A 24,149-nucleotide genomic window follows, 5' to 3' on the forward strand; every position below is an offset into this window, starting at 1 on the left:
TGTCTCTGTAATGCCTTCCATGGGTATTTTTCCCCCTTATAAGAGGGAACAAAGTATGCTCATGTTGGTCTTCCTCTTTTCTTGAGTTTCATGAGTTTTCCAAATTGTATGAAGGGTATTTTAAGTTTCTGGGCTAAAATCCACTTATGAGTGAGCACATATCATGTGTGTTCTTTTGTGATTGGGTTACCTCACTCAGGATGATATCCTCTAGATCCAACCATTTGCCTAAGAATTTCATAAATTCATTGTATTTATAGTTGAGAAGTACTCCATTGTGTAAATGTACCATATTTTCTGTATCCATTCCTCCGTTGAGGGGCACCTGGGTTCTTTCCGGAATATTTCTGCTAATATTTATAAATAATGCTGCTGCTAACATAGAGGAGCATGTGTCCTTATTACAAGTTGGAACATCTTCTGGGTATGTGCCAGGAGTGGTATTACTGGGTCTTCTGGTAGTACTACGCCCAATTTTTCTTAAGCACCACTAAACTGATTTCCAGAGTGGTTGTACCAGCTTACAATCCCAACAGCAAAGGCAAACTGTTCCTCTTTCTCCACATCCTCTCCAGCATCTGCGGTCACCTGAGTTTTTGATCTTAGCCATTCTGACTAATGTGAGGTGGAATCTCAGGGTTGTTTTGATTTGCATTTCCCTGATGATTAAGGATGTTGAACATTTTTCCAGGTACTTCTCAGCCATTAAGTATTCCTCAGTTAAGAACTCTTTGTTTAGCTCTGTACCTCATTTTTAAACAGGATTATTTTGTTTTCTGGAATCCAATTTCTTTAATTCTATATATATATAATGGATATAAATTCCTTATCAGATTTATGGTTGGTAAAGATATTTGCCCAATCTGTTGGTAGACTTTTTCTCTTATTGAGAGTATCCTTTGCCTTACAGAAGCTTTTCAATTTTATGAGGTCCCATTTGTAGATTTTTTTTTATCTTATGGCACAAGCCATTGCTGTTCTGTTCAGTAATGTTCCCCACTTTCTCCTCTATATGTTTTAGTGTCTCTGGTTTTATGTCAAGTTCCTTGATCCACTTAGACTTGAGCTTTGTACAAGGAGATAAGAGATGCCCCAACTGGTAAGAAGGACACATGCTCCACTATGTTCATAGCAGCCTTATTTATAATAGCCAGAAGCTGGAAAGAACCCAGATGCCCCTCAACAGAGGAATGGATACAGAAAATGTGGTAAATCTACACAATGCAGTACTACTCAGCTATTAAAAAGAATGAATTTATGAAATTCCTAGCCAAATGGATGGACCTGGAGGGCATCATCCTGAGTGAGGTAAAACATTCACAAAGGAACTCACACAATATGTACTCACTGATAAGTGGATATTAGCCCAAAACCTAGGATACCCAAGATATAAGATATAATTTGCTAAACACATGAAACTCAAGAAAAATGAAGACTGAAGTGTGGACACTATGCCCCTCCTTAGAAGTGGGAACAAAGCACCCATGGAAAGAGTTACAGAGACAAAGTTTGGAGCTGAGACGAAAGGATGGACCATGTAGAGACTGCCATATCCAGGGATCCACCCCATAATCAGCATCCAAATGCTGACACCATTGCATACACTAGCAAGATTTTATCGAAAGGACCCAGATGTAGCTGTCTCTTGTGAGACTATGCCGGGGCCTAGCAAACACAGAAGTGGATGCTCACAGTCAGCTAATGGATGGATCACAGGGCTCCCAATGGAGGAGCTAGAGAAAGTACCCAAGGAGCTAAAGGGATCTGCAACCCTATAGGTGGAACAACATTATGAACTAACCAGTACCCCGGAGCTCTTGACTCTAGCTGCATATGTATCAAAAGATGGCCTAGTCGGTCATCACTGGAAAGAGAGGCCCATTGGACTTGCAAACTTTATATGCCCCAGTACAGGGGAACGCCAGGGCCAAAAAGAGGGAGTGGGTGGGTAGGGGAGTGGGGGTGGGTGGGTATGGGGGACTTTTGGTATAGCATTGGAAATTTAAATGAGCTAAATACCTAATAAAAAATGGAAAAAAAAGAGAATGGATCAATTTGCATTCTTCTACATGATAGCCACCAGTTGAGACAGCACCATTTGTTGAAAATGCTGTCTTTTTTCCACTGGATGGTTTTCAGCTCCTTTGTCAAAGTTCAAGAGACCATAGATGTGTGGGTTCATTTCTGGTTCTTCAATTCTATTTCCTTGATCTACCTGTCTTCCACTGTATCTGTATCATGCAATTTTTATCACAATTGCTCTCTAGTATTGCTTGAGGTCAAGGATGGTGACTCCACCAGAGGTTCTTTTATTATGGAGAATAGTTTTTGCTCTACTAGGTTTTTTGTCATCCAGATGAATTTGCAAATTGCTTTTTCTAACTCTGTGAAGAATTGAGTTGGAATTTTGATGGGGGTTGCATTGAATCTGTAGATTGCTTTGAGCAAGATAGTCATTTTTACTATATTAATTCTAGGGTACTATATTGAGTAGGTAGGGAGAGAGTGCCCACTAGTCTTGTCTAGTCCCTGGTTTTAGTGGGATTGCTTCAAGTTTCTCTCCATTTAGTTTGAAGTTATTAACAACATGGATTTAACAGATATTTATAGGACATTTATCATAAAACAAATTAATATACCTTCTTCTTAGCATCTCATGGTACTTTCTCCAAAATTAGCCATATAATTGGTCACAAAACAGGGCTCAACAGATACAAGAAGATTGAAATAATCCCTTGCATTCTATCAGATCACCATGTACTAAGGCTGGTCTTTAAGGCTTACTTCTCTTAAAAAAAATCTATTTTTATAATAGATCTCTCAGGCTCATGAGTAGTAGGAAGAAAAGCACTGAGTTCTTTCTGGCTCCTTTCTTAAGAAGGAAAGTCTGGAAATCACTTTTCCTATTTATGTTTTTCCCTGAGGTGAATAAGGAACACAGAGTTGAGACTGAGACCCTGTGTTGTTAGGAGAGCCCTAAGACACACCAGTTAGTCTGTGTCTTCTCTGGGAAAGCTGATATAAGCAACAGAGAGAAAAAAAATAAAATAGGTTTTAAAACATTCAAACAAAGTTTCTATAGATCACAGAAGCTTATGGACAATAAGAGCCAAAGGTGAGAAATGACCAAGGCAGCTCATTCAGTCAACAGTGTCTCAAGGGCAGGAGTGAGGATTGAAAAGAAAAAGACAATTATACAAACATCATCACATGACTCCAGCCAGTGCTGAGGCTGAAGCAGCTTTAACTTTCCCCAGCCATGCTAGGTCCTAGAAATGAATAGGGTTAGTTCTTAGATCAAAACCAAAGTGATTAAACAAGGCAAAAAAAATCACACCAGGTAGTAATCAAACAAAGCAATAAGCAAAGTCCCCCAGATTTTCTGCATCTGGGGGCTTATGAGAATTATCAAGTCAAAAACGAAGTCACACATTCCTTGCCCATGTACACTTTGATCTTTACATTAGCCCAGATGTGAATATTTTTCTCTGAGCCTACTTCCTTGAGCCCAGTAATAAGTACTTGCCAAATTTCTATAAGCAGTACCAATAGCTCTTCACAGAGAAAGAAATCTCAAACAGTGTTCTGAACCTAGCAAGACTCCAGCTTTCTTGAACTCACAGCAACTGTGGTTGTCTATGTAAGACCTTCAGGAGATTAAGCCCATCATCACTGAAACATGAATTGAGAGGAGCTCAAGACCCTGTACCATTAGCTGATGAGTATTTCATAGTTGATGGCTTCTAAGGGAGGGAGAGACATTATTCTCTAAGCGTGTTGTCTCTGGTAAATTTACCAAACTTCTTCCAGTTGATCCACATTGGACTCAATGTGGAGGACATGTTGAACTCAGTGTTTAGGTATATTTCTATGTGGACATGAAGTGAATGGTTAGGAATGCAGTAGTAGATTTGGGGATTCAAGGAAGAGTTGGTGAATGAGAATATCAGATACATTGTATCCATATACAAAACTCTAAATTATAAAAATATTACATTTTTAAAAATTATTGAGTTTAATCATAGTAAACTGAATCAATTTTCCTCACTCATAAAACCTATTAAGATTTAATTTCTTTCAAAGAACAGGCAAGTCAGAAAGATAAAGTTTGGATGGTCCATCCTTTCGTCTTAGCTCCAAACTTTGTCTCTGTAACTCCTTCCAAACCAGAGATCCATCTCATAATCAGCCACCAAACCCAGACACTATTGCATATGCCAGCAAGATTTTGCTGACAGTACCCTGATATAGCTATCTCATGTGAGGCTATGCCAATGCTTGGCAAATACAGAAGTGGATGCTCACAGTCATCTATAGATCAAACACAGGACCTCCAGTGGAGGAGCTAGAGAAAGTACCCAAGGAGCTGAAGGGGTCTGCAACCCTATAGGTGGAACAACAATATGAACTAACCAGTACCCCCAGAGCTCATGTCTCTAGCTGCATATGTAGCAGAAGATGGTCTAATCAGCCATCATTGGGAAGAGAGGCCCCTAGGTCTTACAAACTTTATATGCCCCAGGGTAATGCCAGGGCCAAGAAATAGGAGAGGGTAGGTTCGGGAGCAGGGTGGGAGGAGGGTATAGGGAACTTTTGGGATAGCATTTAAAGTGTAAATAAAGAAAAGATTTAATAAATTAAAATAAAATAAAATAAAATAAAAGCTTAAATTATACCTGTTGGGGGAAAAAAAGAAAGAAAGAAAGATAAAGTTTTTTGGAAGTTGTACCAGAGTTCATGTATGGCAACTGAGCAGGAAGGTAAGCTGTCACCAGCGATCTCACTTGCCCACTGACTCTCTTCCTGCATGGTGCCCAACATTAGACATTTTGCATTAAAATTATATTGAATCTGTCACACTTCAGTGATTGTTCACAGTAATATACTTGCTTCAAATACTCCCATAATAATAGACATAATCTAGTCATTATTTTCTTGTAAATATATTTCTCTTTTATGCAATTTTTATGTTTTCTTTTTAAGTATATTCTGTTCCTTCACTCTTTCCTTTTCCCCTATCTTTCTTCCTTTCTTTCTTTCTTTCTTTCTGCCTTCCTTCCTTCCTTCTGTACTTCTTGGAAAATCTAAGCAATTGGCAAATAATTGATGTCCATTACCACTCCTGTATGTATACAGTGACTATATATACAGATAATGTACATACCCTAGTGTTGCTTACAACCCTGAGAAAGACCCTTGGGGTGGGAGCAAGAAGGCTCAGTGTCAATGAAACAGACTCTGGGAGTCAGGCAAGTGGCAATAGCAGACATGTTTATTGCAAAATTGTGTACCCTTCACCAGGGCCACAAGGGCCCATGACAGCTTGATTCACGTAGGCTGCACAATCTGATTGGTTCTTCTGATCATGCCTTCTGTCATCATCTGTCTTGGCATGTCAGGAAGACTTTAGAGGTTAGCAGGCAAAGAAGTTAGTGTTGCATGTATCATGAGCCTCTGTAAGCCACAGGTCAGAGTTTCTGAACTCCAGAGTTGACCCTAAAACTTAAGCAAGATATTTCAAGGTCCCTGGAACATATGTAGCAGAGGGCTGCCTTGTCTGGCCTCAGTATGTCTGTCTGTGAGTAATCCTGTAAAAACTTGGTATGCAGGATGGGGGGATACTTGTGGGGCACCCTTTCAGAGCTAAAGGAGCAGGGATAAAGAGGTAGAATTCTGTGAGGGAGTACAGGGAAGGAGGGCAAAATTTGGGTAAATAAATAAAATAATTAATTAATTTGAAAAATTTCACATTGCAAGCAAAATGGAAATATCTCAGATTTAACAGCATCTGTAAAAAGTCTATAACAAAAAGAAACAAAGATACCCAAGAGGAGTATGAAGGAAGAGAACATAATGAATCAGGGAAACAAAATATTGGTTCTTTGAGGAATACTATCTAACTTTAAAAGATCAGAAATCAAAGGGGAACATAGCAACAAACACCAAGGAAATCCAAAGGTCATACTTCAAAATCTGTACTCCAAATAATTGAAAACAAAAACAAAAACAAAAAACAAAAGGACAAATTTCTTGGTAGGTACCACTAAACAAAGATGAATTAAGATCAGATATCAAATTTAAAGCAATAAATATCTCCCAAAGGAATAATTTCAATCCTCAAAATCTCCCAACCCAAAAAATTCCTGGAATAGAGGGTTTTATAGAAGAAATGTAATTTCAAAAAATATTAAAACCAATATTCCTCAAATTATTTGACACAATCCAAATGGAAGGGACATTGCCAAATTCATTGTCAAATTCATTGTATGAGGTAACAGTCACCTTGATATACAAATCATACAAAGACTGAACAAAGAAAGAGAATTGCAAAACAATTTCCCCTCATAAACATTGATCTGAAAATATTCAATAAAATACCTGCAAAATGAATCCAATAACACATCAATAAGATCATCTACTATGAACAAGTAGGTATTATACCAGAGAAGAAAGGATGTTTCAACATGGAAAAATCTGTCAATGTAATCTATCATATAAACAAACTGAAAGAAAAAGAAACCACATGATCATCTCATTAGATGTTAAAAAGTCTTTCACAAAATCCATCAAACTTTCATGATGGAAGACTTGTAAATATCAGGGATTCAAGGGACACACACAAACATAATAAGGACAATATACAGCATGCCTATAACCAATATCAAATTAAATGGAGAGAAACAATTCTACTAAAATCAAGAACATGGACAGGCTGTTCATTCTCTCCATACTTCTTAAACATAGTGCATGAAATTTTAGCAACAGCAAATGAAAAGCTAGAGATCAAAGGGATACAAGATGAAAAGGAAGAACTTAAAGTAGAGGTATTCACAGATGATATGATAGTGTACAACAAGACCTTCATCAGGATAGGGGAATTGTAGGACCCTAGAGAGGAGCACAAATGGATAGAAGCAATTGGATCTGGAGAAGTGTAAGATGACCGTCTTTAGAGGGAGAACAGAAGGTACACAAAGAAGGTAGAAAAGATGTGAAGGAGAATCACAGGATACAAATTATCTGATAGGGGATGTAACAGAATGGAACCTCCATGGGGAATAGGTAAGATAATTATTGGAGAAAGAGGGAAATAGATAAATAAGTGGTAAATGTTGGGAAAAGCTACAAAAATATTAATACTACTTACCTCAAAAACTGTAAATTAGGTAATTTAAGTATAGATATATAGCTTTAAGAAAATCTTATCACCTGGGCTGACAGCTCTCCCTTGAAGAGAGAAAGATCACCTAACAAAAGCCCTAATAACAGACATGAGAAACTCTTTTTGACCTGTTATCCAGGAATGTCACAGAGATTCCCAAAAATTTCAACCTATACCTGTTGTCCTTCATTGCTTCCAAGAATTGGAACTTCAGAAACAGTACTGAGACACACCTAAGTTGAAACAGCAAAATAAACTGCTTCCTGAAAATCAGCTCTTTTGGTATTAGTAGGTCCTATGTGAGCTTCAAAAGGAGGGAGATAACAGTTCTACCCAGATATGATAACTATGAATTAAATCAAGCAAAAACATAATATAGTAACCCTATGGTTGCTGCAGTGGGACACATTCCTTTGCCATACCCAATAACTTTATAACTGGACATATGTCCTTCTCAATAAGAGAAATGCCTAGTACTAGAAACCTATCTAACTAATCAGTCTTTGTGAAATTATGGTTATTTAGAGACTCTAGAAGTACTAAATTAACATAATCATTAACCCAAATATAAAGGTATTTTTCCTTATGACCAAAGATAAATGTACTCTTTATCTTTCTCCAAGCAAACTTTTCTTTGTTATAGACAGAGACCACTACAGAAAACCATAACCAATCAATATGCAGACTTTTGGAGCAGAGTGCCAAGAGATATATCTAGGAAACTTACTAACATTAATTTCATATGGAAAAACAAAAATACCGTAATAGTGAAAACAATTATTAACAATAAAAGAACATCTGAGGAATCACCATCCCTGACCTACAGAGTAATAGTGATAAAATCTCCATGGTATTGGTACAGAGACAGACAGGTTGACCAATGGAATAGTATTGAAGACCCAGGAATCAAACCACACACTTACAGACACTTGAACTTTGACAAAGAATCCAAAAATATATAATAGAAAAGAGTAACCATCTTCAATAAATGGTGCTGGTCTAACTGTCTGTTGGTATGTAGAAAAATGAAAATAGACCTATTTGTGTCACCTTGCATCAAACTCAAGTCCAAGTGGATCAGGGACCTCAACATAAAACCAGATACACTAAATCTAATAGAAGAGAAAGTAGGAAAGAGCCTCAAACTCACAGGAGGAAGTATCCTAAACAGAACTCCAATGGCTTAGGCTCTAAGATCAAGACTTGATAAATGGCCCATCCAATGGATGATGGGTGAACATCCACTTCTGTATTTGCCAGGCACTGGTAGAACCTCACAGGAGACAGCTATATCAGGCATCTGCCTAGTGTCTGGGTTTGGTGGTTGTTTATGGGATAGATCCCCAAGAGGGGATAGGGGATTTTCAGAAGGGAAATTAGCACAGGGGTGAACATTTGAAATGTAAATAAAGAAAATATCTCAAAAAAATAAACAAAAGAGTTCATAAATGGGACCTCGTGAAACTGAAAAGGTTTTGTAAGGCAAAGGATATAGTCAGTGGGACAAGTTAGCAACCTACAGAATGGAAAAAAAGCCTTCACTAACCCCACATCCAATAGAGGGCTAATATTCGAAATATATAAAGAACTCAAGAGCTAAGTTTCGAAAACCCAAACAACCCAATCAAAAAATGGGTTATAGAACTAAACAGAGAATTCATAATAGAGGAATTTCTAATGGCTGAGAAGCACCTAAAGAAATGTTCAGAGGAGCAGCGGGCGCCATCTTGGTTACGGCACCCCACTGAACTTATGAAATTAATCTGAACAGGTGAGAGGGTGTGCCACAGAACCGGACAGCTTCTGGGACAGGCGGAGGCACAGAGCCGCTGAGGCAGCACCCTTTGCGGGCCACAGACAGCTGGCCACCGTCCAGACCAGAGGACAGGTGTCTGCCTGGCTCGGAAGGTCTCAGCCTCAGGAGCAGCAGATGCCACGTTGGTTCCGGGACTCCACCGAACTTAGGAATTTAGTCTACACAGGTGAGAGTCTACACCACAAAAGCTGACAGCTTCTGGGACCTGCCAAAGCAACACAGCTTCTTAGAAAGGTCCTGTTTTGGGCCTTCTTCTTCGGAGAGGAGGAGGTCCAAACACAAGATATCTGCGCACCTTCCCTGTAAGAGAGCTTGCCAGCAGAGAGTGCTCTGAGCACTGAAACTCAAAGGAGAGAATCTGTCTCCCAGGTCTGCTGATAGACGGTTACAGAATCACCAGAAGAACAATCTCTAAACAGAGTCAACTATAACAACTAACTCCAGAGATTACCAGATGGCGAAAGGTAAACGTAGGAATCTTACTAAAAGGAACCAAGACCACTCACCATCATCAGAACCCAGCACTCCCACTTCGCCCAGTCCAGGGCACCCCAACATACCCGAAAACCTAGACCCAGATTTAAAAGCATATCTCATGATGATGGTAGAGGACATCAAGAAGGACTTTAATAATTCACTTAAAGAAATACAGGAGAACACTGCTAAGGAGTTACAAGTCCTTAAAGAAAAACAGGAAAACACAATCAAACAGGTAGAAGTCCATACAGAAAAAGAGGAAAAAACATACAAACAGGTGATGGAAATGAACAAAACCATACTAGACCTAAAAAGGGAAGTAGACACAATAAAGAAAACTCAAAGTGAGGCAACACTGGAGATAGAAACCCTAGGAAAGAAATCTGGAACCATAGATTCGAGCATCAGCAACAGAATACAAGAGATGGAAGAAAGAATCTCAGGTGCAGAAGTTCCATAGAGAACATCGGCACAACAGTCAAAGAAAATGGAAAATGCAAAAAGATCCTAACTCAAAATATCCAGGAAATCCAGGACACAATGAGAAGACCAAACCTACGGATAATAGGAGTGGATGAGAATGAAGATTTTCAACTCAAAGGACCAGCAAACATCTTCAACAAAATTATTGAAGAAAACTTCCCAAATCTAAAGAAAGAGATGCCCATGAACATACAAGAAGCCTACAGAACTCCAAATAGATGGGACCAGAAAAGAAATTCCTCCCGACACATAATAATCAGAACATCAAATGCACTAAATAAAGATAGAATACTAAAAGCAGTAAGGGAGAAAGGTCAAGTAACATATAAAGGCAAGCCTATCAGAATTACACCAGATTTTTCACCAGAGACTATGAAAGCCAGAAGAGCCTGGACAGATGTTATACAGACACTAAGAGAACACAAATGCCAGCCCAGGCTACTATACCCAGCCAAACTCTCAATTACCATAGATGGAGAAACCGAAGTATTCCATGACAAAACTAAATTCACCCATTATCTCTCCACGAATCCAGCCCTTCAAAGGATAATAAGAGAAAAAAAAAAAAAAAAAAAACAATACAAGGACGGGAACCATGCCCTAGAAAAAACAAGAAGGTAATCCCTCAACAAACCTAAAAGAAGACAGCCACAAGAACAGAATGCCAACTTTAACAACAAAAATAACAGGAAGCAACAATGACTTTTCCTTAATATCTCTTAATATCAATGGTCTCAACTCCCCAATAAAAAGACATAGACTAACAAACTGGCTACACAAACAAGACCCAACATTTTGCTGCTTACAGGAAACTCATCTCAGAGAAAAAGATAGACACTACCTCAGAATGAAAGGCTGGAAACAATTTTCCAAGCAAATGGTATGAAGAAACAAGCTGGAGTTGCCATCCTAATATCTGATAAGATTGACTTCCAACCCAAAGTCATCAAAAAAGACGAGGAGGGGCACTTCATTCTCATAAAAGGTAAAATCCTCTGAGAGGAACTATCAATTCTGAATATTTATGCTCCAAATACAAGGGCAGCCACATTCATTAAAGAAACTTTAGTAAATCTCAAAGCACACATTGCACCTCACACAATAATAGTGGGAGACTTCAACACACCACTTTCACCAATGGACAGATCATGGAAACAGAAACTAAACAGGGACACAGTGAAACTAATAGAAGTTATGAAACAAATGGATCTGACAGATATCTACAGAACATTTTATCCTAAAACAAAAGGATATACCTTCTTCTCATCACCTCATGGTACCTTCTCCAAAATTGACCACATAATAGGTCACAAAACAGGCCTCAACAGATTCAAAAATATTGAAATTGTCCCATGCATCCTATCAGATCACCATGCACTAAGGCTGATCTTCAATAACAAAATAAATAATAAAACCCAACATTCACATGGAAACTGAACAACACTCTTCTCAATAATACCTTGGTCAAGGAAGGAATAAAGAAAGAAATTAAGGACTTCTTAGAGTTCAATGAAAATGAAGCCTCTTCATACCCAAACTTATGGGACACAATGAAAGCATTTCTAAGAGGAAAACTCATAGCTCTGAGTGCCTCCAAAAAGAAACTAGAGAGAGCATACATTAGCAGCTTGACAACACACCTAAAAGCTCTAGAACAAAAGGAAGCAAATTCACTCAAGAGGAGTAGACGTCAGGAAATAATCAAACTCAGGGGCGATATCAACCAAGTGGAAACAAGAAGAACTATTCAGAGAATCAACCAATCGAGGAGCTGGTTCTTTGAGAAAATCAACAAGATAGACAAACCCTTAGCCAGACTCACTAGAGGGCACAGGGAAAGCATTCTAATTAACAAAATCAGAAATGAAAAGGGAGACATAACAACAGATCCCGAAGAAATCCAAAACACCATCAGATCCTTCTATAAAAGGCTATACTCAACAAAACTGGAGAACCTGGATGAAATGGAGAAGTTTCTAGACAGATACTAGGTACCAAAGTTGAATCAAGATCAGGTTAATGATCTAAACAGCCCGATATCCCCCAAAGAAGTAGAAGCAGTCATTAATAGTCTCCCAACCAAAAAAAGCCCAGGACCAGATGGGTTTAGTGCAGAGTTCTATCAGACCTTCAAAGAAGATCTAATCCCAGTTCTTCACAAACTATTCCACAAAATAGAAACAGAAGGTACTCTACCCAACTCATTCTATAAAGCCACAATTACTCTGATACCTAAACCGCAAAAAGACCCCAAAAGATAGAGAAGTTCAGACCAATATCCCCTATGAATATTGATGCAAAATTCCTCAATAAAGTTCTTGCTAACCGAATCCAAGAACACATCAAAATAATCATCCATCCTGACCAAGTAGGTTTCATCCCAGAGATGCAGGGATGGTTCAATATATGGAAATCCATCAACGTAATCCAGTATATAAACAAACTCAAAGACAAAAACCACATGAGCATCTCGTTAGATGCTGAGAAAGCATTTGACAAAATCCAACACCCATTCATGATAAAAGTCTTGGAAAGATCAGGAATTCAAGGCCCATACCTAAACATGATAAAAGCAATATACAGCAAACGAGTAGCCAACATCAAAGTAAATGGAGAGAAGCTGGAAGCAATCCCACTAAAATCAGGCACTAGACAATGCTGTCCACTCTCTCCCTACCTATTCAACATTGTACTTGAAATCCTAGCCAGAGCAATTAGACAACAAAAGGAGATCAAGGGGATACAAATTGGAAAGGAAGAAGTCAAATTATCACTTTTTGCAGATGATATGATAGTATATATAAGTGACCCTAAAAATTCCACCAGAGAACTCCTAAGCCTGATAAACAGCTTCAGTGAAGTAGCTGGATATAAAATTAACTCAAACAAGTCAATGGCCTTTCTCTACACAAAGGACAAACAGGCTGAGAAAGAAATTAGGGAAACAACACCCTTCTCAATAGTCACAAATAATATTAAATAACTAGGCGTGACTCTAACTAAGGAAGTGAAAGATCTGGATGACAGGAACTTCAAGTCTCTGAAGAAAGAAATTAAAGAAGATCTCAGAAGATGGAAAGATCTCCCATGCTCATGGATTGGCAGGATCAATATTGTAAAAATGGCTATCTTGCCAAAAGCAATCTACAGATTCAATGCAATCCCCATCAAAATTCCAACTCAATTCTTCAGCGAATTAGAAAGAGCAATCTGCAAATTCATCTGGAATAACAAAAAACCTAGGATAGGAAAAACTCTTCTCAAGGATAAAAGAACCTCTGGTGGAATCACCATGCCCGACCTAAAGATGTACTACAGAGCAATTGTGATAAAAACTGCATGGTACTGGTATAGCGACAGACAAGTAGACCAATGGAACAGAATTGAAGACACAGAGATGAACCCACACACCTATGGTCCCTTGATGTTTGACAAGGGAGATGGTTATCCAGTGGAAAAAAGACAGCATTTTCAACAAATGGTGCTGGCACAACTGGCTGTTATCATGTAGAAGATTGTGAATTGATCCAGTACTATCTCCTTGTACTAAGGTCAAATCTAAGTGCATTAAGGATTTCTACATAAAACCAGAGACACTGAAACTTATAGAGGAGAAAGTAGGGAAAAGCCTCGAAGATATGGGTACAGGGGAAAAATTCCTGAATAGAACAGCAACGTCTTGTGCTGTAAGATCGAGAATCGATAAATGGGACCTCATAAAATTGCAAAGCTTCTGCAAGGCAAAAGGCACCGTCAATAAGACAAAAAGACCACCAACAGATTGGGAAAGGATCTTTACCTATCCCAAATCAGACAGGGGACTAATATCCAATATATATATATAAAGAACTCAAGAACGTAGACTCCATAAAATCAAATAACCCCATTAAAAAATGGGGCTCCGAACTGAACAAAGATTTCTCACCTGAGGAATACCGAATGGCAGAGAAGCACCTGAAAAAATGTTCAACATCCTTAATCATCAGGGAAATGCAAATCAAAACAACCCTGAGATTCCACCTCACACCAGTCAGAATGGCTAAGATCAAAAATTCAGGTGACAGCAGATGCTGGCGAGGATGCGGAGAAAGAGGAACACTCCTCCATTGTTGGTGGGATTGCAGGCTTGTACAACCACTCTGGAAATCAGTCTGGCAGTTCCTCAGAAAATTGGACATAGTACTACCGGAAGATACAGCAATACGTCTTCTGGGCATATATCCAGAAGATGCCCCAACTGGTAAGAAGGACACATGCTCCACTATGTTCATAGCAGCCTTATTTATAGTAGCCAGAAACTGGAAAGAACCCAGATGCCCCTCAACAGAGGAATGGATACAGAAAATGTGGTACATTTACACAATGGAGTACTACTCAGCTATTAAAAAGAATGAATTTATGAAATTCCTAGGCAAATGGATGGACCTGGAGGGCATCATCCTGAGTGAGGTAACCCAATCACAAAGGAATTCTCACAATATGTACTCACTGATAAGTGGATATTCGCCCAGAAACTTAGGATACCCAAGATATAAGATATAATTCGCTAAAAACATTAAACTCAAAAGAATGAAGACCAAAGTGTGGACACTTTGCCCCTTCTTAGAATAGGAAACAAAACACCCATGGAAGGAGTTACAGAGACCAAATTTGGAAGTGAGACGAAAGGATGGACCATCTAGTGATTGCCATATCCAGAGTCCATCCCATGATCAGCTTCCAAACGCTGACACCATAGCATACACTAGCAAGATTTTGCTGAAAGGACCCAGATATAGCTGTGTCTTGTGAGACTATGCCGGGGCCTAGCAAACACAGAAGTGGATGCTCACAGTCAGCTATTGAATGGACCACAGGGCCCCCAATGGAGGAGCTAGAGAAATTATCCAAGGAGCTAATGGGAACTGCAACCCTATAGGTGGAACAACAATATGAACTAACCAGTACCCCGGAGCTCTTGTCTCTAGCTGCACATGTATCAAAATATGGTCTAGTCGGCTATCACTGCAAAGAGAGGCCCATTGGACTTGCAAACTTTATATGCCCCAGTACAGGGGAACGCCAGGGCCAAAAAGGGGGAGTGGGTGGGTAGGGGAGTGGGGGTGGGTGGGTATGGGGGACTTTTGATATAGCATTGGAAATATAAATGAGCTTAATACCTAATAAAAGTGGAAAAAAAAAGAAATGTTCAAAGTCCTTGGTGACCAGGGAAATGCACATCAAAATGAGTCTGAGATACTACCTTACACCAATAAGAATGTTGAAGATCAAAACCCCAGGTGACAGCACATGTTAGCAAGAATATGGAGAAAGAGGAACATACCTCCATTGTTGGTGGGATTGCAAACTGGTAAAACCACTTTGGAAATCAATCTCGAGGTTCCCCAGAAATTTGGAAATAGATTTACCTGAATACCCAGCAATACAATTCTTAGGCATATCCAAAAGATGTCCCAGGATGCCACAGGGACACATGTTCCACTATGATCGTGATAGTCTTATTTTTGATAACCAGAAGCTTGAAACAATCCAGATGTTCGACAACATAATTGGATACAAAAAATGTGGTTCGTTTACTCAATGGAATAGTATTTAGATATCAAGAATGAGGAAATTTTGAGATTTGCAGGCAAATGGATGCAACTAGAAAATATTATCCTGAATGAGGTAACTCAGAACCAAAAGGACATGCATGGTATGTATTCACTAATATGTGGATATTAGCCAAAAATATAGAATACTCAGGATACAATCCAAAGAATTCAAGAAGGTCATCAAGCAGAAGGGTTCAAGTTAGGATGCCTCAGTTCCACTTGGGAAGGAGATAAAAGCAATCACAGGGAGGCAGAGCAAGATAAGTTCCAGGGTAGAAGGGAGACAGGGAGGGAAAGGGGAGCATGATAAGATATTGGGTTGAACAGGAGTGAAGCTTTGAGCGTCAGCAGTAAAATTGAAACAGGCAACCTTGGGAGGTTAGAGGTTGAGGGAGGCCTCTAGAATGCACCAGAGACCTAGGAGGTCAGAGATGCTCAGAATTTAGAGAGAAAAACCTTAGATAAAATGCCCAACAGTGAAGAAAGCAAACTTGTACAGTCAATCTCCAGTAGAAAGACGGGGTATTGAGGGATGGGGATGACATCCCATAGTCAAACACTGAATCAGAATTGTTTCTGTCTAAAAGAACTGCAGGGACAAAAATGGAGAAGAGACTGAGGGAAATGAGGTCAGTCTCAAACTGGGATTCAGCTCAAAGGTAGGTCTCAAGACCTGACACAACATATTACTGGTGCTATAATATGCTTACAGACAGGAGCACTGAAACCACAAGCAGCTGAAAAAGTCAGAAGCAGATACTTAAATCCAACCAATGCACAGAAGCTAGGGTCTCCTGTGGTTGAATTAGGGAAAGGCTGAAAGAAGCTGAGGAGGAGGGAAACCACATAGAATGCTACACACACTCCAGTGAAGTTTGCTTGTCAGGCAAGAGGTCTGGGAGCACTCAAGAGGCAAAGAGTTTCACGGAAACTCACGTCCTGGAACTTTGCATTCTCATAACCCATATACTCATTCCCTATCCCTGCATTAGTCTTGTGTATGGATCCACATGCTCTCTTTTAGTATTATTTCATTATAAGTGCCTTTTAAGATTGAATTCTGACATAGCTAAGCCATTGCCAGTGTTCCAACATCCCAGAAAATCCTTGAAACTGACAAACTTGGAATTCAGTAGGAATTCAGTGAGAAGGTTACCCATTCAGTAACATTCAAATTTACTTCTAGTAGAGACAGTGAAACTAATTAGGCATTACAAAGAACAGAGCCAGAATAGCTGAGACAATAGCCAGTCTTAACCAGACAAGGGAATTCACTATGGCCTAGTGAATAGGTGGGTTTACCATGAAAGAGTTAGGAAATCCCCCTGAGACAGGTTTCTTCACTTGGCCCAAAGAAACAGCATAAATCAAGCATTTACTAAGACCCCCCCATGGTGGGCTTAACAATAGACTAGCTTTACACCTGGCTCCCTTCTTAGTGGCAGAGGCCTGGTCCCTGCCTTCTTTTCATGTATACATTCCTTTTGTATTGTGTCACTGTAACTCAGGTGGTTGTATTTCACCTGGTTTCTTGTTATTCTTCTGTATAAAAAGTTCAATGCTCGACTTGACAAATTACATTCAGATTCTACACAACCTCTAGTGTTGAATTTGTCTGTCATTTTCGCTGACTCCTTGCCCATCTGCAACCAGAGACCCTGTTCTATGCAGACAAGGGATCGAGAGGGTCTGCAGCAATAGAAAGACAAACAGTCTCAATTAACCTGCTCCTCTGAGATCTCTCAGATACTGAGCTACCAACTAGGCAACATACACGGTCAGATATGAGGCCCCCAACACATATACAGCAGAGGACTGCCTGGTGCAGCCTCAGTGAGAGAAGGGGCATCTAACCTTTGAGAGCCTTGAGGCCTCAGGGAGTAGGGAGTTCTGGTGGAGTATGGGTGGGGGAATAAAATCCCACTAACACGACTGGCGAAAGGAGACCCAAAGAATGAGCACATTAATGAATGTGACAAAATGCATGTAGAAAGCCCAAGAGACTCAAACCTTCATAAAGAACTGGAGGCAACACAGCAAATAAAAGAGCAGGAGGGGTGGCCTTCACAAGGGTAGACCTTAATGATTAGTTGTCCACTGACAAAAGGACATATGTAGTACTATATGAACTAAACCACTTATATTTAAGAATATGTATGAATATATTACATATCTATATAAGCATATAAAAGTAATTGATGAAAAAAATGACACGAATTTGAAGGACAGAGAGTTTGGGTCTATGTGAGGTTTTGGAGTGAGAAAGGGGAAAGCAGAAATTTGGCCATTAAATTGTATTCTCAAATATAAAGAAACAAATAAAAAGAAATGAAAGGTAAGACATCATTGACCTTGAGGGAGAAATGAGAGAAACTTTCCTAGAATCTGTATCATACGTACCTACATAGTTAACTAATAGCTGAAGTTTTGAGTGCTAGGGTCATGGGCAGTACATTTGTTGCCATAAACAATTTAAGATGTTTTATTTATCAGTTTAAGACTGCAAAGGGCAAGATACTTAGCCAAATGGTAGATGCTTGCCTATCATGTACATGATGTTGGCTTTGACACTAGTCTCTCCTCTCTGTCTCTATGTCTCTGTTTCTTTCTGTCTCTCTCTGTATCTCTCTCTGTCTCTGTCTCTCTCTCTCTGTCACATACACACACACACACACACACACACACACACACACAAACGTATGCATACACAGTCAAGTTGGAGGGTAATAATTTCCATGAAAGTGTCTTTTATATGCTAAAGTTCTATATAATATACATTATTTAAATTTTTCTTGTTAGAGTATTATCACAGAGAATTTATGTACTGATTTGAAAATAAAAAAACTCATACTTGAAACCCAAAAATGAAACTACAAAGTTTTAAAAGTAGTAATTTAATTTTCTTCTAAAAATCACTTTTTTCCCACGATTATACTATATACAGAGGCCTTCAACATCATGCTAAGGTCAAGGTCATGGACACTGTGACCTTATGTTGATTATATTAGGAACCTAATCAGAAAATCCTGGTATGTGGTTCCATATATCCTGTGACTCATTGGCTGCTCTGTTGCCTATAAGAGAAAACTAGTTTATACTAAATTTTTAAATAAAGTAATTTATTGAATGAAATGAAAAGTTCACTTTTGGGGTATGGAGGATAGATAGGTGACAGTCCTCTATATAGCCCATATTATTAAGTTTTATTTTTTCCCTATGAGTCATTGAGTCTTTCAGACTCTTTATTCTTCACTGCTATTTTAGGATAAATATACATTTACCTCTTTTGTACTCTGCAAAGCTTGGTGATGTTGACTTGTGTTATTTGATCAAGCCTCAGGGGAAAAAGGCAATGGCACCATTCTCTTCCCTACCTATTTCAGATCTTGGGCTAACTTGACACAGGAAATCATGAGCCTAATCAAAGGCTTTCTTTTATAACTTGTCCTCCTCATCACAGCATTAGAAAAAAAAATAGAATACCAGAATTCCACATTAGAGTAGGTATGTGAACATGAGATACAACCTGTAATTTCAGAAGTAAATAAAAGAAGGGGGGATGGATATCAACAGACTCCTAGTTTTCTTTTGCAATCTTGTTCTTTTAGCACTAACTTGTGGGCTGAGTTTTAATGGCTTCTTTTTCCTTCCAGTAAAATAATTTCTAGTACATAGAAAACATACAGGAAAATCAAGAAGAAAGACCAAAGTATGGATGCTTCATTCCTTCTTAGAAGATGGAACAAAATACAGGAGAAAATATGGAGACAAAGTATGAAGCAGAGACTGAAGGAAAGGGCATCCAGAGACTGCCTAACCTGGGTATCCATCCCATATACAGACACCAAACCCATACACTATTGTGGATGCTCAGAAGTGCTTGCTAACAGGAGCCTGATATAGATGTTTTCCCAAAGGCTCTGCCAGAGCCTGACTAATACAGAAGCTCATGCTTGAAGCCAACCATTGGATTGAGCACAGAGTCCCTAATGTAAGAGTTAGAGAAAGAACTGAAGGAGCTGAATGGGCTTGCAAGCCAGAGGAAGAACAGAAATATCAACCATACAGAACCCCCAGAGCTCCAAGATATTAAACCACCAACCAAAGAGTATACATGAAGTGACTCATGACTCCAGTCACATATGTAGCAGAGGATGGCCATGTCAGTCATCAATGAGAAAAGAGGACTTTGGTCTTGTGAAGGCTTGATGCCCCAGTGTAGGGGAAAGTCAGGGCAGGTATGTAGGAGTGGGTGGGTGGGTAGGGGAGCACCTTCATAGAAGTATGGGGAGGGGAGGGGTTATGAGGTTTCTGGAGGAGAAAACAGTAAAGGGGATAACATTTGAAATGTAAATAAATAGTATATCCAATAAAAAGAATACTTGAACAAGCAGATAAAACTCAGGAAAAATGAAATAGAAACTCAGAAAATTATGAAATATTAAGAGGGCTAAGAAGTTACAGTTGGAAGCTTAGTGTAGTTGCTACCACTGTAGTCCTAGTACTTGTGAAGGAGAAACAAGAAGGTTAAAAGTTTAAGACCAGCCTTTGCTAATTAGTGAATTGGAAGTCAAGCTTGATGATAGGAGACCCTGTTTCTAAAAGTGAAAAGGAAAAAGAGAATAAAAGAAAATGCAATACAGTAAGAGGAATCCAACTATATATTACTTTGACAACTAGATATCTATTGGTCAAAAAGGGAAATGGACCTGTAACTGGACTAGCAGTAATTAAGATATTCTAAAACACCAGAAATAACCAACATAACTGTTACAATATTGAAACAATGAGTTTACAAAGGCATGTGAATTTGCTCAGCGATCTCTTATGGAAGGTGGAAAGGAACAAACTAGTCAGAAGACCTTGCAGAGACTGAAACCCAAACAATGATGGCTCAATGCTTGGCAGGATCACCTTGTGGTGATTTGAATGAGGATGTTTGGCACAGGCTAATATGTTTAAATACTTAGTCCCCAGCTGATTGGACTGTGTGACAAGGATTAGGAGGCATGGCCTTGTTGGAGGAGGAATGTCACTAGGGGCTTAAGGGTTTCAAAGTTCATGCCATTTCAGAGTTGTCTCTCTCTCTCAGTCTCCTATTTGGGCATCAGTAGGTAAGCTTTCAGCTCTTCCTTTGTTCTGCCACTAAGGCCTTTAACCCTCTTTAATTTTAAGCCAAATAAAATATTTTCTTTTCTAAGTACCATTGGCCATGATGTTTTAACACAACAACAGAAAAGTAAGTCATGTACCTTAACCAGTACTCCATGCTCCTCTTTTTAAACAATAGTCTTACTTGCAGATCTATGATAAAGACTAACTTCAGAAAGACCTTTGATCTCTTTGTACTGCTTTCCAAAGTGTCCACGTGGAATATTTTTTTATTTTTTTATTTTTTGCTTTCTATTATTAATTTGACTGTTTTGATTAGTGTTTTAAAGATGAGTGGCAGAACTTAATTTTGGGGGGTAAAGACTGACTGTCACCAAAGTTTACTTACACTCCTTCCTTAGAAAGTGTACCAAATTAATTAAACACAAAATCAAAAGCAAACACAAAAAACAAATGGCTAAATTGTACCAAGACTATAATGTAATTAAAAGCAAGTAGACAAAATTAAAAAAAAAAAAAGCAAAACAAAACAAAATAAAAAAACAAAACAAAAACAAAAGAAAACAGAGGATTTGCCAAATAGAAGAACAAATGCTGTTTGTGTTTTGTTTGGCTCAGGTTTTTGTTTTGTTTTTTGTTTTTTAAGACAAACTTTATTCTGCTATCTCAGGCTTCTCTAAAACGTCCTAGAAATCCCATGTTAGCCTCAAAGTTATGATCTTCCCTCCTCAATTTCTCAGTGTAGGGAATACATGAAAGCACCATAATGGCTGGTATTGTACTTTGCATATGTGTGCATTTGCATTTATATGACTAAGCTTTTCAGATACAGATATATATTTTAAAAAACATATATAGTCAATAATATTTGCAAGAAATATATGTATATGTATATACTTATAAATGTGACTTTCTCACCAACAACGAAAACTGGAAATGTGTAATTTATAAGTAAATGTCTGGAAATGGAAAATGTATACTGAATGAGAAAGACAATGTCACATGTTCACTTTCATAAGTGGATCTTATCTTTGTTAGGTTTGAATGATTAACCTGGAGTCTGTAAGGTTGGAAGTTTGAAATGTCTGATAAGAGCAGGATTGAGAATAGACCTTAAGGAGGGGAGAGGGCAGTAGAATGTGTGTGATGTGAAGATAGACAGGATACTAGGGACCAAAGACTTTCAAGAGGGAAAAGAATAGGGAAGAGGAGTGCATGTTGAGGACTAATCCAAGGTAAATCTGTATGACAAAACACTTCTGGAAACACATTATTTTCCAACTCTATTTTATTTATTTTAAATAGGAAGTGTTTATTTTTGGTTCAGGATTTGAAGCAACATAATCCATCATATCTGAGCAAGTACAACAATAAGAGTATAATAGAAAACACAGATTGGTACTTGATTCAAGTTTTCCCTTTTTCTGGTTTGATTCATTCTCTGTATGACAGCACAGAGAATGATGGCATACTCATTCTTTGTAGGTCTTTAGAAATGTCAACAAAGTGAACCCAGAAGAGTATCTTCTCTGTGATTCCAACTGGAGTCAAATTGACAAGATTAATCACGATATAGTATAGTTATATAAAGACAGAAACAATGAAGCACACCTCTTTGTAGATAATGTTTGCCTACAAACCGCAGGTTACTAAACAAAGAACCTGGTGTCTTGTATAAAAATCCTTCTTGTAAGGAAAGACCCAAAGCCACAAATCAATACAGAGTATTGTCAGTTTTCTTGTGTGGGCAGCAGAAGAAGTTCATAAATCATTACTGCTAAAGAAACCATACATTTTGGTTGCAGAATATGGAAAAGTGATTATGCAACTTAACTGAAAGTATTCTGGTTGGCTACCTCTCACAATTCTGGATGGTCCTCAAAAAAAAATTCTGCTGGAGCAAATGAATCATCAAGTTTTGTTTAATCATGGACTGGACTTCAAACTCTACAATGATGGCCATCTGCTTCAGCCAGTTGCTTACTGGTACACTATACCCTATTATAGGGCTTACCTGGAGCTTTTTTGTTATATCTCAGACCTACTCTCTGGCATAGAAATATTGACTGTTATTACAAATATAGTCAAGCATACATGACTTAGGATGTCCTATGAGGCAACTGATAACTGATGTTTTCCTCAATAACCATGATGTCAAACTGGCTTCTGCATAGCTATGTTTCTATCTATAGATTAGTGATAACATCAGTCTTAATAAGGGAATCTCCTTTTTGAAGTGGGTGGCACTGAATGGAGAGACTCACATAATTCAAACTGCTAAGAATAACTCCAAAGTACTCATATTTATCCTCAATGGCATACTGAGGATAGTATCTCCCCTCAGGCCCAAGGAGTATCTCACTACAGAATGTAGAATGAAGAACCAGAGGATAGCAAAGTATTCTGTGAAATAGTAAATTATAGACATGATAACTGTACTGTGGCTATTTGTGCAAGATGTGTATAAATTTAGATATGTCAGTATTTTTTATTTATTTATTTATTTATTTTAATTAGGTATTTAGCTCATTTACATTTCCAACGCTATACCAATAGTCCCCTATACCCACCCACCCCCATTCCCCTACCCACCCACTCCCCCTTTTTGGCCCTGGCGTTCCCCTGTACTGGGGCATACAAAGTTTGCGTGTCCAATGGGCCTCTCTTTCCAGTGATGGCCGACTAGGCCATCTTTTGATACATATGCAGCTAAAGTCAAGAGCTCCGGGGTACTGGTTAGTTCATAATGTTGTTCCACCTATAGGGTTGCAGATCCCTTTAGCTCCTTGGGTTCTTTCTCTAGCTCCTCCATTGGGAGCCCTGTGATCCATTCATTAGCTGACTGTGAGCATCCACTTCTGTGTTTGCTAGGCCCCGGCATAGTCTCACAAGAGATAGCTACATCTGGGTCCTTTCGATAAAATCTTGCTAGGGTATGCAATGGTGTCAGCGTTTGGATGCTGATTATGGGGTGGATCCCTGCATATGGCAGTCTCTACATGGTCCATCCTTTCATCTCAGCTCCAAACTTTGTCTCTGTAACTCCTTCCATGGGTGTTTTGTTCCCAATTCTAAGGAGGGGCATAGTGTCCACACTTCAGTCTTCATTCTTCTTGAGTTTCACGTGTTTAGCAAATTGTATCTTATATCTTGGGTATCCTAGGTTTGGGGCTAATATCCACTTATCAGTGAGTACATATTGTGTGAGTTCCTTTGTGAATGTGTTACCTCACTCAGGATGATGCCCTCCAGGTCCATCCATTTGGCTAGGAATTTCATAAATTCATTCTTTTTAATAGCTGAGTAGTACTCCATTGTGTAGATGTACCACATTTTCTGTATCCATTCCTCTGTTGAGGGGCATCTGGGTTCTTTCCAGCTTCTGGATATTATAAATAAGGCTGCTATGAACATAGTGGAGCATGTGTCCTTCTTACCAGTTAGGGCATCTTCTGGATATATGCCCAGGAGAGGTATTGCTGTATCCTCCGGTAGTACTATGTCC

General features: G+C 38.8%; 1 gene; it reads left to right on the plus strand.

Moving 5' to 3' along the window:
• The window catches only part of Igk (immunoglobulin kappa chain complex), a 3,171,119-nt gene that overhangs the window by 1,280,430 nt on the left and 1,866,540 nt on the right, over window positions 1-24,149 (plus strand).

The sequence above is a fragment of the Mus musculus genome, chromosome 6, assembly GCF_000001635.26.
Source record: "Mus musculus strain C57BL/6J chromosome 6, GRCm38.p6 C57BL/6J".
NCBI lineage: Eukaryota > Metazoa > Chordata > Mammalia > Rodentia > Muridae > Mus > Mus musculus.